Below are 12,721 nucleotides of genomic sequence, written 5' to 3' on the forward strand. Positions count from 1 at the left end.
GGGCCACCTGAGTAATGGTATGGAAATCCAGTGTCAGTTATCTCCTTAAAGACCTGCTTTGTTACATCACCTACTATTAATATAAAAGTTAATTTCTTACAATAATGAAAAAACAAATTTCAGTATGAAGAAATATAATTTATTGATAATTGTATGGAAGAACTCCTGACTGATCCATTTTCCATTGTAGTTCTTATGCGAGACTTGAGGTGTTTAGCAAGTTTTAACATACAGACAAAAGACTGGGAGAATATGTTCACTAATCCTTGGCAGAATTAAAAAAAATAATAAGATATCAGTATAGACAGATTTTCAACGAAGCTAGATTTGTTATTTGATTTTCATCTTAATGTTACATTATTTCTATTTGTAGTTCTAAAATACTCTTTCTTCTTTGAAATGACAGATGTATATGGTGGGATGTGTCAAGTGCCCTTGGTCCGATTAAATGAAACAATCATTGTTCTTTTGGAAACTGGAGTAGGGCTCACGTGTCAAGCTAGACTACAAAGTAGGCAGCATGCGGTTTGAGGAACAAGATCTTCTAGTGCCCGAGCTCTTTCTTCCTCTATGTACTCTATATCCTTATTTTGCTTTGCAGTTTACAATGTCATGTTGTTCCCTGCTCCCTTCTTTCCCAAATAGAAACCAACTTTGAAAAACAATCAGCTTTCAGACATTTATCCAACTCACAGGCAAAGTGGGAGTGAACTGTAGGTGCTAGAAACCGCAATCCACTGCTGTCAATTTTATTTTCTCATGTACGTTAATCTCTCCCTCTCTACCACCTCAGTATACATATACAGCTGTGATCTAAATTCTTAGATTGCTTTTATAAATTAGAATTTTTCCCGTTGTTTACTCCCCTGACACCTACCCCTTCATTACTTTTCTCCACTAAGCACGCTGTACCCACTTCCCTCATTTCTTCCCACTGGCTTTTCAGTTCAGTTCAATTGGGTTTTGGTCTCATTCCACTGGAACTACTTTTATCAAGGACAGCATTCCCATCTGTACTATTAAAACCACTGGTTACTTTACCATTTTCCTCTTACTCAAATTCTCAGCTTTATTCTGCACATTAGCAACTCTCTGTTCTTCAAACACAGAGCTAGGCCAAAATTCTCCTATTTTAGAGGGTTGGCAGCTGTTTTTTTCCCTCTTTATCAATGGCTGCTCTTTCAGATATATCACATAAGACTTCCCTGGAGAAAGCTTCACTTAGTGCCCAATGTACAGTAGTTCTGTCTGTTATACCAACCGTCACTACTATCTGTTACTCTCTTTCCGCGTCCCAAAATTTCCTTCACAACATTTACGACTGCTTGTGTCTTTTATTTATTATCTGTCTCTCCCTCTATGTAAAGCTTCATGAAGTTGGGGACCATTAACCCCATATTCATTGCTGTACCTCCAGAACCCAGCACAGTGCTTTTTGCATAGTAATAAACATGCATGCAATATTTATTATTCAATGAGTAATACACCTTAATAATCTTGAATAATGATAAAGATTAATAATAATCTAGAATCTTAATAAAGTTGCATTGAATAATTTGATGGATAGATGAATGGCAAGAATCCCACAATATTTTTTACTAGCCTCAATTTGAAAACTCATGCCAAGACTTGTGGACTTTATCTTTACAATGATTCTTGCACCTGTCTCTTTCTTCCAGTCCTTGCTTCAACTTTCTTTACCCAGGCCACCATCATATGTTAGTTTAAGCATTTAATAAAACTCAGAACTCACCTTCTGTCTTCTCTTGCTGATCTTCAACCCATCCTATATATTGCAGTTAGTCTTATAACCTTTGTGAAACTCTGATATTATTTTCCTATGAAAAAACAACAACAGCAACAAAAACTTGCCTTTGTGTAGACAGTTTGTTCTAAACTTTCTATCCTGGCATTTATGGGCCTTGAAGACCTGGCTGTAACTGATACAAGCTCTACATGATCATAATGTCCCACGTATTTGTCTAGCTCTTTTTTGTGTGTACTTCTCTTTTGAAAGATTTATGACTCAAAGTTGTGTTATTACAACATTTAATAGAATGAGAACATGATGAGGGCAGAAACATGGTATGTTTTCCAATCTCAATATTTACAGCACTCTATGCATATTTACTGAAAAATCATTGTGTGCCCCAATTCTTGACGCTCTATGTTCAGTATCAAATAGAATATAGAATATAAAAACGATCAATTGCAAACCCTATATAGTGTTCGCGTGTAACTAAAAATACCGAATTCTGTACATTTTGTTTAAGGCAATGGATATGACTTATTATCTGTGCTACTCTTAAATATTGTTGTGCAACTGGTGCCTGCAGTTTCCTGAACCAAAAGACGAAAAGTTTCGTCCTTAGAAATTTTTCGACTAAAAACTCCTCCAAATAATAAGAAAACACTTAGCAAAAAAAAAAAAAAAAAAAAAAAAAGGTATTGCTGCATGTGGTCTTTTCCCCAGAAAGATATGCAAGATATGAAGGGAACAATAGGATCAGGAAGTGTACTCAGAAGATGAAACTGTATAATGTGAAAAAACCCACTCTGAACAGTTCTGGCACAGGCTATCTGCCTGCAGGCCCTGGTATTGACCCTTAAGCATGCTGTTCAGAATTCCATTATAGAGGAATTAAGGTGGCCAAGAATATATGTTTGTGTGCGTGTTTGTATGTGTGTGTGTGTCTGTGTGTGTGTATGAGGGAGTTTCACTCTTTCTTATATATGTATATATGAGTGTGTGTATACATATACATGCATATGTGTATACACACACACACACACACACACACACACACACACACACACACCCCTACGTACAAGAGACAGAACCTCACTTTCTTGCCCAGACTGGACTGGAGTGCAGAAGCTCAATCTCTGCGCACTGCAGCTTCATCCTCCTGAGCTCAAGTGATCCTCCTGAACAATCCTCTCACCTTAGCTTCTTCAGTAGCTGGGAACACAGGCACACACCTCCAGTCCTGGCTAATTTTTTGTATCTTTTGTAGAGACAGGGTTTCACCATATTTTCAAGCTAGTCTCCAACTCCTCAGTTCAAGTGGTCCACCCACCTCGGCCTCCCAAAGTCATGGGATCACAGACTTGAGCCACTGTGCCCGAGAACATATATTTCTAAATATTTCAAAATATTAATTTTGGCTGGGTGCGGTGGCTCACACTTGTAATCCCAGCACGTTGGGAGTCCAAGGTGGGTGGTTCAGGAAGTCAGGAGTTCAAGACCAGCCTGGCCAATGCAGTGAAACCACGTCCCTACTGAAAATATAAAAATTACTTAGGTGTTTTGGTGGGTGCCTGCAATCCCAGCTACATGGGAGGCTGAAGCAGGAGAATCCCTTGAACCCAGGAGTCGGAGGTTTCAGTGAGCTGAGTTCGCAGCAGTGCGCTCCAGTATGGACTACCGAGCTAGACTCCATTTCATAATACTAATAATAGTAATAACAATAATAATTGTTACTTGTATCATTCTGCATGAGAACAGTGTAATACAATTAAGAGCAGATGAGTACATAGGAACTTACTTTCATGGAATATTGTTCTTAACATAGTTGTTCTCAATTTTCAATGCACATAATTTTTCCTTCATGAATCTATAAGCTTGAGGTTTGAACACTCCACACTCAACACCTGTAGGGAATGCAAGTGAAAGCCTGCAGTCAGAATGTTACATCCTATTCCATGGGTACTAGCTGTTCCAGTGACATTTGTTAACATTTAGAAAAGGGTTGACATGATGTGCATAATTTTAATCAATCCTGGTGTTGTCTCTGAGTAAACAAAGTGCATGAGTGACATTGGAGATACTTCATGCTTTATCCCTGGATATATACTTATCTTCTAGTTTCATTTTTGTGTGTTTATTTTTGAGGTAGAGTTTCGCTCTTGTTGCCCAGGCTGGAGTGCCATGGCGCGATCTCAGCTCACCGCAAACTCCACCTCCTGGATTCAAGCGATTCTCCTGCCTCAGCCTCCCAAGTAGCTGGGATTACAGGCACTCGCCATCGTGCTGGGCTTATTTTGTACTTTTTTTTTTTTTTTTTAGTAGAGATGGGATTTCTCCCAGTTGGTCAGGCTGATCTTGAAATCCCAACTCCTAGTGATCTGCCCACTTCAGCCTCCAAAATTGCTGGGATTATATGCAGAAGCTACCGCTCCCGGCCTTTCTAAATTTTTTATTTATTTATTTATTTATTTATTTATTTTGAGATGGAGTTTCAATCTTTCTTCCAGGCTGGTGTTTAATGGTTAAGTGGTGCGATGTCAGATCACTGCAACCTCTGCCATTCAGGTTTAACCGATTCTGCTGCCTCAGCCTCCTGAGTAGCTACGATTACAGTCACCCCCACACCATGCGTGGATAATGTTTGTATTTTCATTAGAGATGGGCTTTTGCCATTTTACCCAGGGTGGTCTTCAAATTCTGACTTTAGGTGATCTGCCCGCCAGTGCCTCCCAAAATGTAGGATTGCAGGCGTGAGCCACCGTGCCTGGCCTTCTGTTTTCATCTTACGCCATGATTGGTTCGTCTTCCAGCTATGCTCCAGTCACCCTGAATTATGTTATACTCACTTTGATTCCAATAATGTACGAGCTTTTTTGTGTCCAGGCTCTCGCACAGGGCATTTCCTGTGTTTGGATTCCCCTTCCCATCTTGTCTGCCTTAAATACTACTACTCATTCTACTCTATCCAGAGCACTTGATGGTGCACATTCTGAGTTTCTAAGTAAAATATAGATGTATGTTACATAGATTTTTATGGAAAGAATCATCATAGATTTCCTCACCTTTAAAAAGTGTCTGTGACCCCATAAATATTAAGATTCATTTGTTTCTGCCCATAATCAAACGTGAAACAGTAAAAGCATACACTGAGACCTCCTCATTTCCAACTGACCCAAACAAATTATCTGTCACAGATATTCTGTCCCTTTTCTCAGTTTTTATAGCACTTTATGTCTTTTTTTTCTTGAAACAGAGTCTCACTCTGTTGCCTATGCTGGAGTATAGTGGCATGATCTCCGTTCACTGCAACCTCCGTCTCCCGGGTTCAAGCAATTGTCCTGCCTCAGCCTCCCAAGAAGTTGGGACTACAGGTGTGTGCCACCAAGGCTGGCTAATTTTTTGTAGAGACAGGGTTTTACCTTGTTAGTCAGGATGGCCTCAATCTCCGGACCTCATGATCCTCCCTCCTTGCCCTCCCAAAGTGCTGGTGAGCCACTGCGCATGAACTACTTATCTCTCTTTTTACATCATTTCTATTTGTCTCCCTTTGGACTCAGCTATCACTGAAGGCAGAAACAATGTCTTATTCACCTTTGATCACAGAACTTAGCACAAATGGATTCATTTTAGCTGGGAGAATGTTGAAGCTTAAATCAATGTGCCTGGAATTTAAAATTAGCAATTTTCATATGCTAAAATTCTGGAGGATACAGTGCTTGCATCTTCTAACTATTACCCATACATTTAAAATTTTGACAGTCATTGCCCATCTTCAGGTTGTAATGTGAATACCAAGAAATACAACATTTCTGCTTAATAAAATATGACAACCTTCAGGTATGATAGGTTAACACAGACAGAATCAGTGTGATGGTATCTGCTTCTCCAAGATAATTTTTTCCAATTATTTTATTTATATGAATTATAGAAGTGAAATAAATAAGTAAAACAAAGGGGGATAAATTGTTGGCAAATAATTAAAAAGTCTCAGAACATAAGGATGCTTATTTACAGATTAAAAGGCGAACACCTAGCAAAATAGCATGAAAATCGATGAAAGCAGACTCGTGACAAGATACATCAATGTACAATTTGAGAACACTGAGAACAAAGAGAAAATGGTGTAAGTTTCCAGAGAGGTAAAAATAGGTCACGAACAAAGGATGAGGAACCAGATGATTTAGAAATTTTCAACACTGGCCAGGCATGGTGGCTCATGCATGTAATCCCAGCACTGTGGGAGGCCAAGGCGCAGTTTGGGAGGCCGAGGTGCACTTTGGGAGGCCAAGGCAGGCGAATGACCTGATGTCAGGAGTTTGAGACCAGCCTGACCAACATGGACAAACCCCATCTCTACTAAAAACACAGAATTGTCCAGGCATGGTGGCGCCTACCTGTAATCCCAGCTACTGGGGAGGCTGAGGCAGGAGAATCACTTCAATCCAGGAGGTGCAGGTTGCGATGAGCTCAGATCCTGCCATTGTACTCCAGCCTGTGCAACAGGAGCGAAACTCCATGTCAAATTAAAAAAAAAAAAAAAAAATCTCAACACTACCGCTATAAAGCAGAAGGCAATGGATTATGGAGTTCTGATTTGAAAATTCTAAAAGAAACTGATTTCTGACATATGTTTTTATTTCCAAATAGACTAAAATCAAATGTACAAGGAGAAAACATAACATTTTTCAGACATATGAGAACTCGAAAATTTTGTCTCCAGGTGAACCTTTCCTCAAGAAATTACTAGAGATTTTTTCCTACCAAAAAGAAGAAGTAAACCAAGAAAGATAAAGATGTGAAATGCAGAAAACAGGACACACAAGAAAAGAGAAAGATAAATTCTTAAAAGGGTAGTGAATGTAAGTCCTAGAATGAGACAATTGAAACAGGCCTGGAGGGCAACCAGTCAAGACTGTCGTAGGGAAGCAGGCTATAAGAGAGTGTTCTTCAAGGTGGGAGCATTTATACAGCAATTGATGTGAATAAAAGTCTTGATATGAGATTTAAAAAACTACTAAAGAATTTTCAATTGAGTTAACACAAGTTGAAATAAAATTAAGTGGAAATTGAACAACAAAATTAAAACCACTATTTCTCAGCAATCCATGGATTATCATAATAGGAATTTAAATGTACTTAGAACTTCACGATACTGCAAATATTACAGATTAAATTTGTGAGTAGCAGGAAAAGTGACATTACAATAGGAGTTTAAAGAGAAATGTTTCTACAACAACTTGAAAATTAATGTACTAGATATTTAAATAAAGAACTTTTCTTCTGTTCACCTTTGTTTCTCACAGGGTACACTCGCTGTGTAGCCCAGGCAGGAGTGCAGTGGCATCATCTCCATTCACCACATCCTCTGCCTCCCAGGTTCCCCCTCTCGACTAGCTGGGATTACAAGCATTCGTCACCATGCCCAGCTAATGTTTTGTATTTTTAGTAGAGGCCAGGCTTCACCATGTTGGCCAGACTGGTCTCCAACTGCTGATCTCAGGTGATCTGCCCGTCTCAGCCTTCCAAAGTCCAAAGTGCTGGGAATACAGGCGTTAGCCATCGTGCCCAGCCAACTACAGTACTTTTTACCTAAGCGACTGGACGAGTGGAGTTGCTTTGTTTTTTTTCTTTTTTGACACATGGTCTCGCTGTGTCATCCAGGCTGGAGTGCAGTAGTCTGATCTTAGCTTACTACAACCTCTGCCTCCCAGGTTCAGGCGGTTCTCCTGCCTCAGCATCCCAAGTAGCTCGACCACAGGAATGTGCCACTAGGCCTGGCTACTTCTTCTATTTTTGGTAGAGACAGGTTTTTGCCATGTTGCCTAGGCTGGTGTCGAACTCCTGACCTCAAGTGACCCACCAACCTCGGCTTCCCAAAATGTGGAAATTACAGGCGAGAGCCACCACGCCCGGCCTGGACTTGCGGTTTTTTGACATAAAAAGAAAGCTGTGGAGGAAAAAGCTTGGTTTGTGGGAGCACCTGAGGTCAGTTTGGTTCAAAGGTTTGGGATACCTATTATCTACTGGCAGTGATGGTATGTTGTTAATGTACAATATGTTCATGCACATAGCATATGTATATGCTCATCAGATGTTTTCAGGTAAAACAAATAGTCATTCCAGTAGTTTGAGCCATTACAGCAATTTCCACCAGGGGATTTCACAGTCGAATTCCAGTTGTGGGCAACAGTGATTAACATAATGGTTATTAATGAGAAGAGATTTTGAGACGTCCAGCCATGTTGAGATGTCAAGGCCTTGAAGGGATGGGTTTGGCATATTATGAAGAAAGAGTGCATTGGACTGGATACTAAGAAACACATTGAATTGTTTTTCTTGCCTCTATAACATGAAAGGACAATTAGAGATATAGAAACAATGGAACATTTCACAGCATGGCTTGACATTTCACTGAACTTTTATCCTTTTAAGCATATACAAAGTTTGTGGATCACACCCTGAGAGCTGAATTAGAGTGAGAATTAACTTCCCGGTTGCCAAAGGAGAACAAGGAGAATGAAGGTGTCCGCAGTTAACAGTATTGGATTAATTGAAATGAAGGTTGACAGACTTTTTTGGCTTTCCAACAAATTGAGTAAAGAAAAGGTAACTGCTTTTCTAATTTCACACATACACAATAGTGGATAAATTAAAAATTACACAACCCATATATTACGGGTATCTCCTAGAAATGTATATGTACATGGGCAAACTCACAGTGTGCACATACGTGTCTATAGCTAAATAAATACAAACCCATTGACCAACAGTTAGCAAGTTAGAAATTATTCTTCCATGTCACCATTGCCTTTCCCAGAATTTTGTCACAAATATGATTTTTCCACATATTTGACGCCTACTCTCTGGAGGGATGTCATGTATACACACAGTAAAGCTGTGAGATATCACAATGTTAGTGTCAGAGAAAACAATAACACCGGTTTTATAAAAGAGTAATTGTGAGGAGAAAGTTATACTTCACATTACTACAAATACACAAGTAGGATTTCATTAAAAGCTGAAATCAGTCAATATAATTTGTTTTTAATGTTTTATTTAAAATACTTAATTTCAACAGGATTACTCAAGGAAAATAACGGTAGTCGTAATAAATAATGAGGAAGAATTCCCTCTAATTGTTGATTATTTAAAATGTGAGTAAAATACTAAAAGACACTGTATAATGTAGTTTCATGAAGCATTCTTTATGGTTTACATAAAATTAATAGTCTCAATGGAATATTTGGAGACTGTGAACATTCCATATATCAATTTATTGTACTTTCACTTTATTACTTACTTGCGTATCATCACTGATGGAAATAAAAATGTGTATATTTACACATATGAAAAACGTGGATTTTTGTTTGTTTTCTAGTCAGAGAAAGTTACCAATAATTTTGTCTATATAGGAAACTTTTTGCAAACCCAAATTCTGAACTTTCTTTTCTTTTGAAGATTCTTATTTCAGTCTAGGTATGAAAAGGAATTGGCTGTGATCATTCTTTGATTTCACTGTTATTTGTGAGTTTCTGATACAGAGTTAGGAATGTACAGACTTTAAAACTTGCTTTCTTTTTCTTCGTCTCCCTTTGGACCTGTATATGTGATTTCTGCAGTAATGTGCACCATTATCTCACATATGGTTGCTGAAAGATACAAGCATAAATAGAATTCTTAGTTTCACTGAATCTTGGGGAACAGACAAGTAAAACTGAAAGATAATTATGGTATGAATGTAAGTAAGCAGTTTATCACAGAGGTACAATAAGGGTGAAAATCTATTTAAAAATACATGCCTCATCCAAAACATGAGGTAGTAAAAATGAAACATTTAAGTTGGCATGAAGAACAGTTTAAAAGTTGTGATTATTTCCGGTGAGAGCAAGTAGCTGAAACATCATGAGGAAGTCCTTCAAAGCTACATGTTGGATTGCTGGTCAGGATGGTAAGCCCGGGTCTGGGGAAGGGTTCTAAGATCCAGGTCAGTTTGAGGTGCTCCTGGAGCTCAGGGGTGTCTCAGTCGGGGAGCTAGGAAGGGGAAACGCATGCTTCACCCCAGCTAGAAGGCCACCTCAGCCCACCTAGATGAAATTGTCCCTTGGCTGTCCTCTTTCTCCTTCTTGGACAGGCAGGAGGAGGAACTCACTCATCATGAGTACAACTGGCAGGAAGAAGTTTGCCTGTCATCACAACATTTACTTTGGCAACGAAGTGCTCACTAAGGAGTATTGCGTTGGCATCCTCAATGAGGAGTGCCTCCTGGTATGGTAGAGGGGGTAGTACCTGGGAAGCTCGGCCTGGCGTTAGCCTTCCTGACTCCTCTCCCTCCAGGATACAGGGCGACTGGCTCCACTGCAGTCAAGTGGTTCTAGGCTCATTCAGGTGAAGGCCCCAGTTTCCTGCAGGGCACTGCCTAACTGAGCTTCCTCAGCTGGTTGGCTGACTGTGACTGCCCAGGGTATGGCAGGTTTGCTGAGGTGGGGCAGCTATGCGGCGTCATGGCAAAGGACCTTGTTGGACATTCCTCGGCATCGGAGGAATTGGCTTTGGACCGGAACCTGACCTGTCACGACCACTTTGCCCAGTCCCCGAGGTCATCAGCCAGGGCCTGTGGCTCAATCTCCTGCAGCACTACTCAACGGAGTTAGGCCCTCAGAGAGGGAACAGAGAAGAGGACAGGGAAGCAGCCCAGGCCTGGGGGTTGAGAAGCCTGTGGGTCCCGGAGTTAGGATGCACATAGAGAAGCCAAGGCTCAGGGAGGAGATTGCAGTGAGCAAACTCAGGCCATCATGGGCTGGTGGAGAAAGGTCCATAAGGGAACTGTAGTTCCCACATTTCAGGATAGGGGAACCCTAATCTGCTAAATAGGCATAATTAGCAAAGGTCAATGGGTAAGAAGCCAGGATCAAGAGATAGCTGCCTCATCATCCCTTGCTAGCTCCCTTCTCTGTCCTGAGGCGTGCCACTACCTGGCCTTCAGTTTGGGATCCACCAGGGCTGTCTCACCCTCCATACAGATGCCCATCTGAGGCCTGTCCAGGTCTACATCCTCCCAGAATGGCTCTCCCAGGCCTGCCAAGTCCCATTTGGATGAACCCAGGCTCTCCTGACATGCTTGTTCCCCTCTGCCATCCTCATTCACCCAGCAACTCCCCACCCACAAAAAAGGCAGGCCATCGCACAGGGAATCTGGAGGACCACACAGGGCTCGCAGGGGAGGAAATGTGAAGAGACAGCAAAACGGAAGGGGATCCTCTGTGTGTTTCCAGGAAGGCAATCTGGCTGGACATTAAGGCCCACCTCACTATTGCTGAGGACACCCAGTGTCTCTTGGCCCTGAGCATGTGCACACAAACACATTGTCTAAATGGCATTGACATCAATACTACCTGAGTGATCCTCAGATCCTATACAACCCCTGTAAAAATATCAATGACCCATTCTTCTTAGAAAAGTAATCTGAGAATCCTAAATTTCCTGTGAAACGGCAGAACATCCTGAAAGCCCAGAGCAATCCAGTAAAACGCACAAAGCTGGAGGCATCACACTACCTAACTTCATGATATACTACTACAAAGCTTTACGTACCGAAATAGGATAGCACTGCAGAAAAGCAGAGACTTGAGCTTATGAAAAACAACAGGAGCCCAGAACTAAGTCACTGCATTTGCAGCTAAGTCACGGCCTTTTCCCAAAGAAGCAACAACGCCCAGTGAAAAATCAAGTATCTTCTATAAACTAGGTTGGGGACAAACTGAATAGCCACATAAAGGAATTTACAAGTGGATAATTTATCACCAACCTCCAATGTCAGACAGGAAACAATAAAAATACCAGAACAAATCACAAGGAAGAAGCTCCATGGCATCTCTGTAGGCAATGATGGTCTCAAAGTGACTGCAAGAGCACAGTAAACACCATCAGAAATAGAGGATGTAATCATATCAAACTAAAGTGCTTCACCACAACACAGAAAACTAAAGAAACAGAAGGGGCATCCTACAGGATGGGAGCAATGATTGGGTCACCATAGATCTGTTAATGGGTCAATATTCAAAGTACATAAGGAACTCCCCACAACTCAATAGCTTGAAAACAAATGGGCAAAGGCTGGAATACTCATTTCTGAAACTAAGACATACAGTTGTCCAGAGGACACACTAAAAAGTCCTCATCATCCCCAACCCACCAGGAAAATGCAAATCAAAACACAATGAGATTTCTTCTCACTTCAGTCAGAATGCCTATTTTCCAAAAGACAAGAAAAAAAAAAAAGAAAAAAGAAAACCCTCATTTCTGGTGAGGATGCAGAGAAAAGGAATTCCTTGCTCACTTTTGGTGAGAATGTAAATTGGTGCAGGCATTACAAGAAGTTTTATGGGTTTTATTTAATATAAACAGTCTTCAAAAATCTACAGGTAGAACCACCCACCATATGATCCAGCAAATCAAAATACCCGGGCACGCCCACAAGTACACAGATCAGTATGTTGAAGGTGTGCATGCACCCATGCAAGTATTGTTGCACTCATTACATTTTCCCTAGAGCCAAAATAACGGAAGCAACCTGAGTGTCCCTCAATTGATGAGTGGATTAAAAAAATGGGGTAAATACACCTACGCGGAATGGAAAAATGTAATGCAATAATAAATAAGGAAATCCTGCCAGTTGTGACAATGCGTGTGAATCTGCTGAATGTGTGCATGCCATTTTGTTAAGTCACATAAGCCAGGTATCTGAAAGGCAACTAGCACATGACCTCATTCTTATAAGAAATTGAAAAAGCGGACTTCACAGAGGTAGTGACTCCGAAGGCGGGGGTGAAGAGGGTGCACTGAGGAGATGCTGGATCAAGAATTCATATTTCTAGTTAGAAAGGAGGGATAGGTCAAAAATATTTTCTTCAGCCTGCTGACTATAACTGGTGATAATGTATTCTTTCTCTAACAAAATTCTAAGACAGTGCA

The sequence above is a fragment of the Pongo abelii genome, chromosome Y (genome assembly GCF_028885655.2).
Source record: "Pongo abelii isolate AG06213 chromosome Y, NHGRI_mPonAbe1-v2.0_pri, whole genome shotgun sequence".
Classification (NCBI taxonomy): Eukaryota; Metazoa; Chordata; class Mammalia; order Primates; family Hominidae; genus Pongo; species Pongo abelii.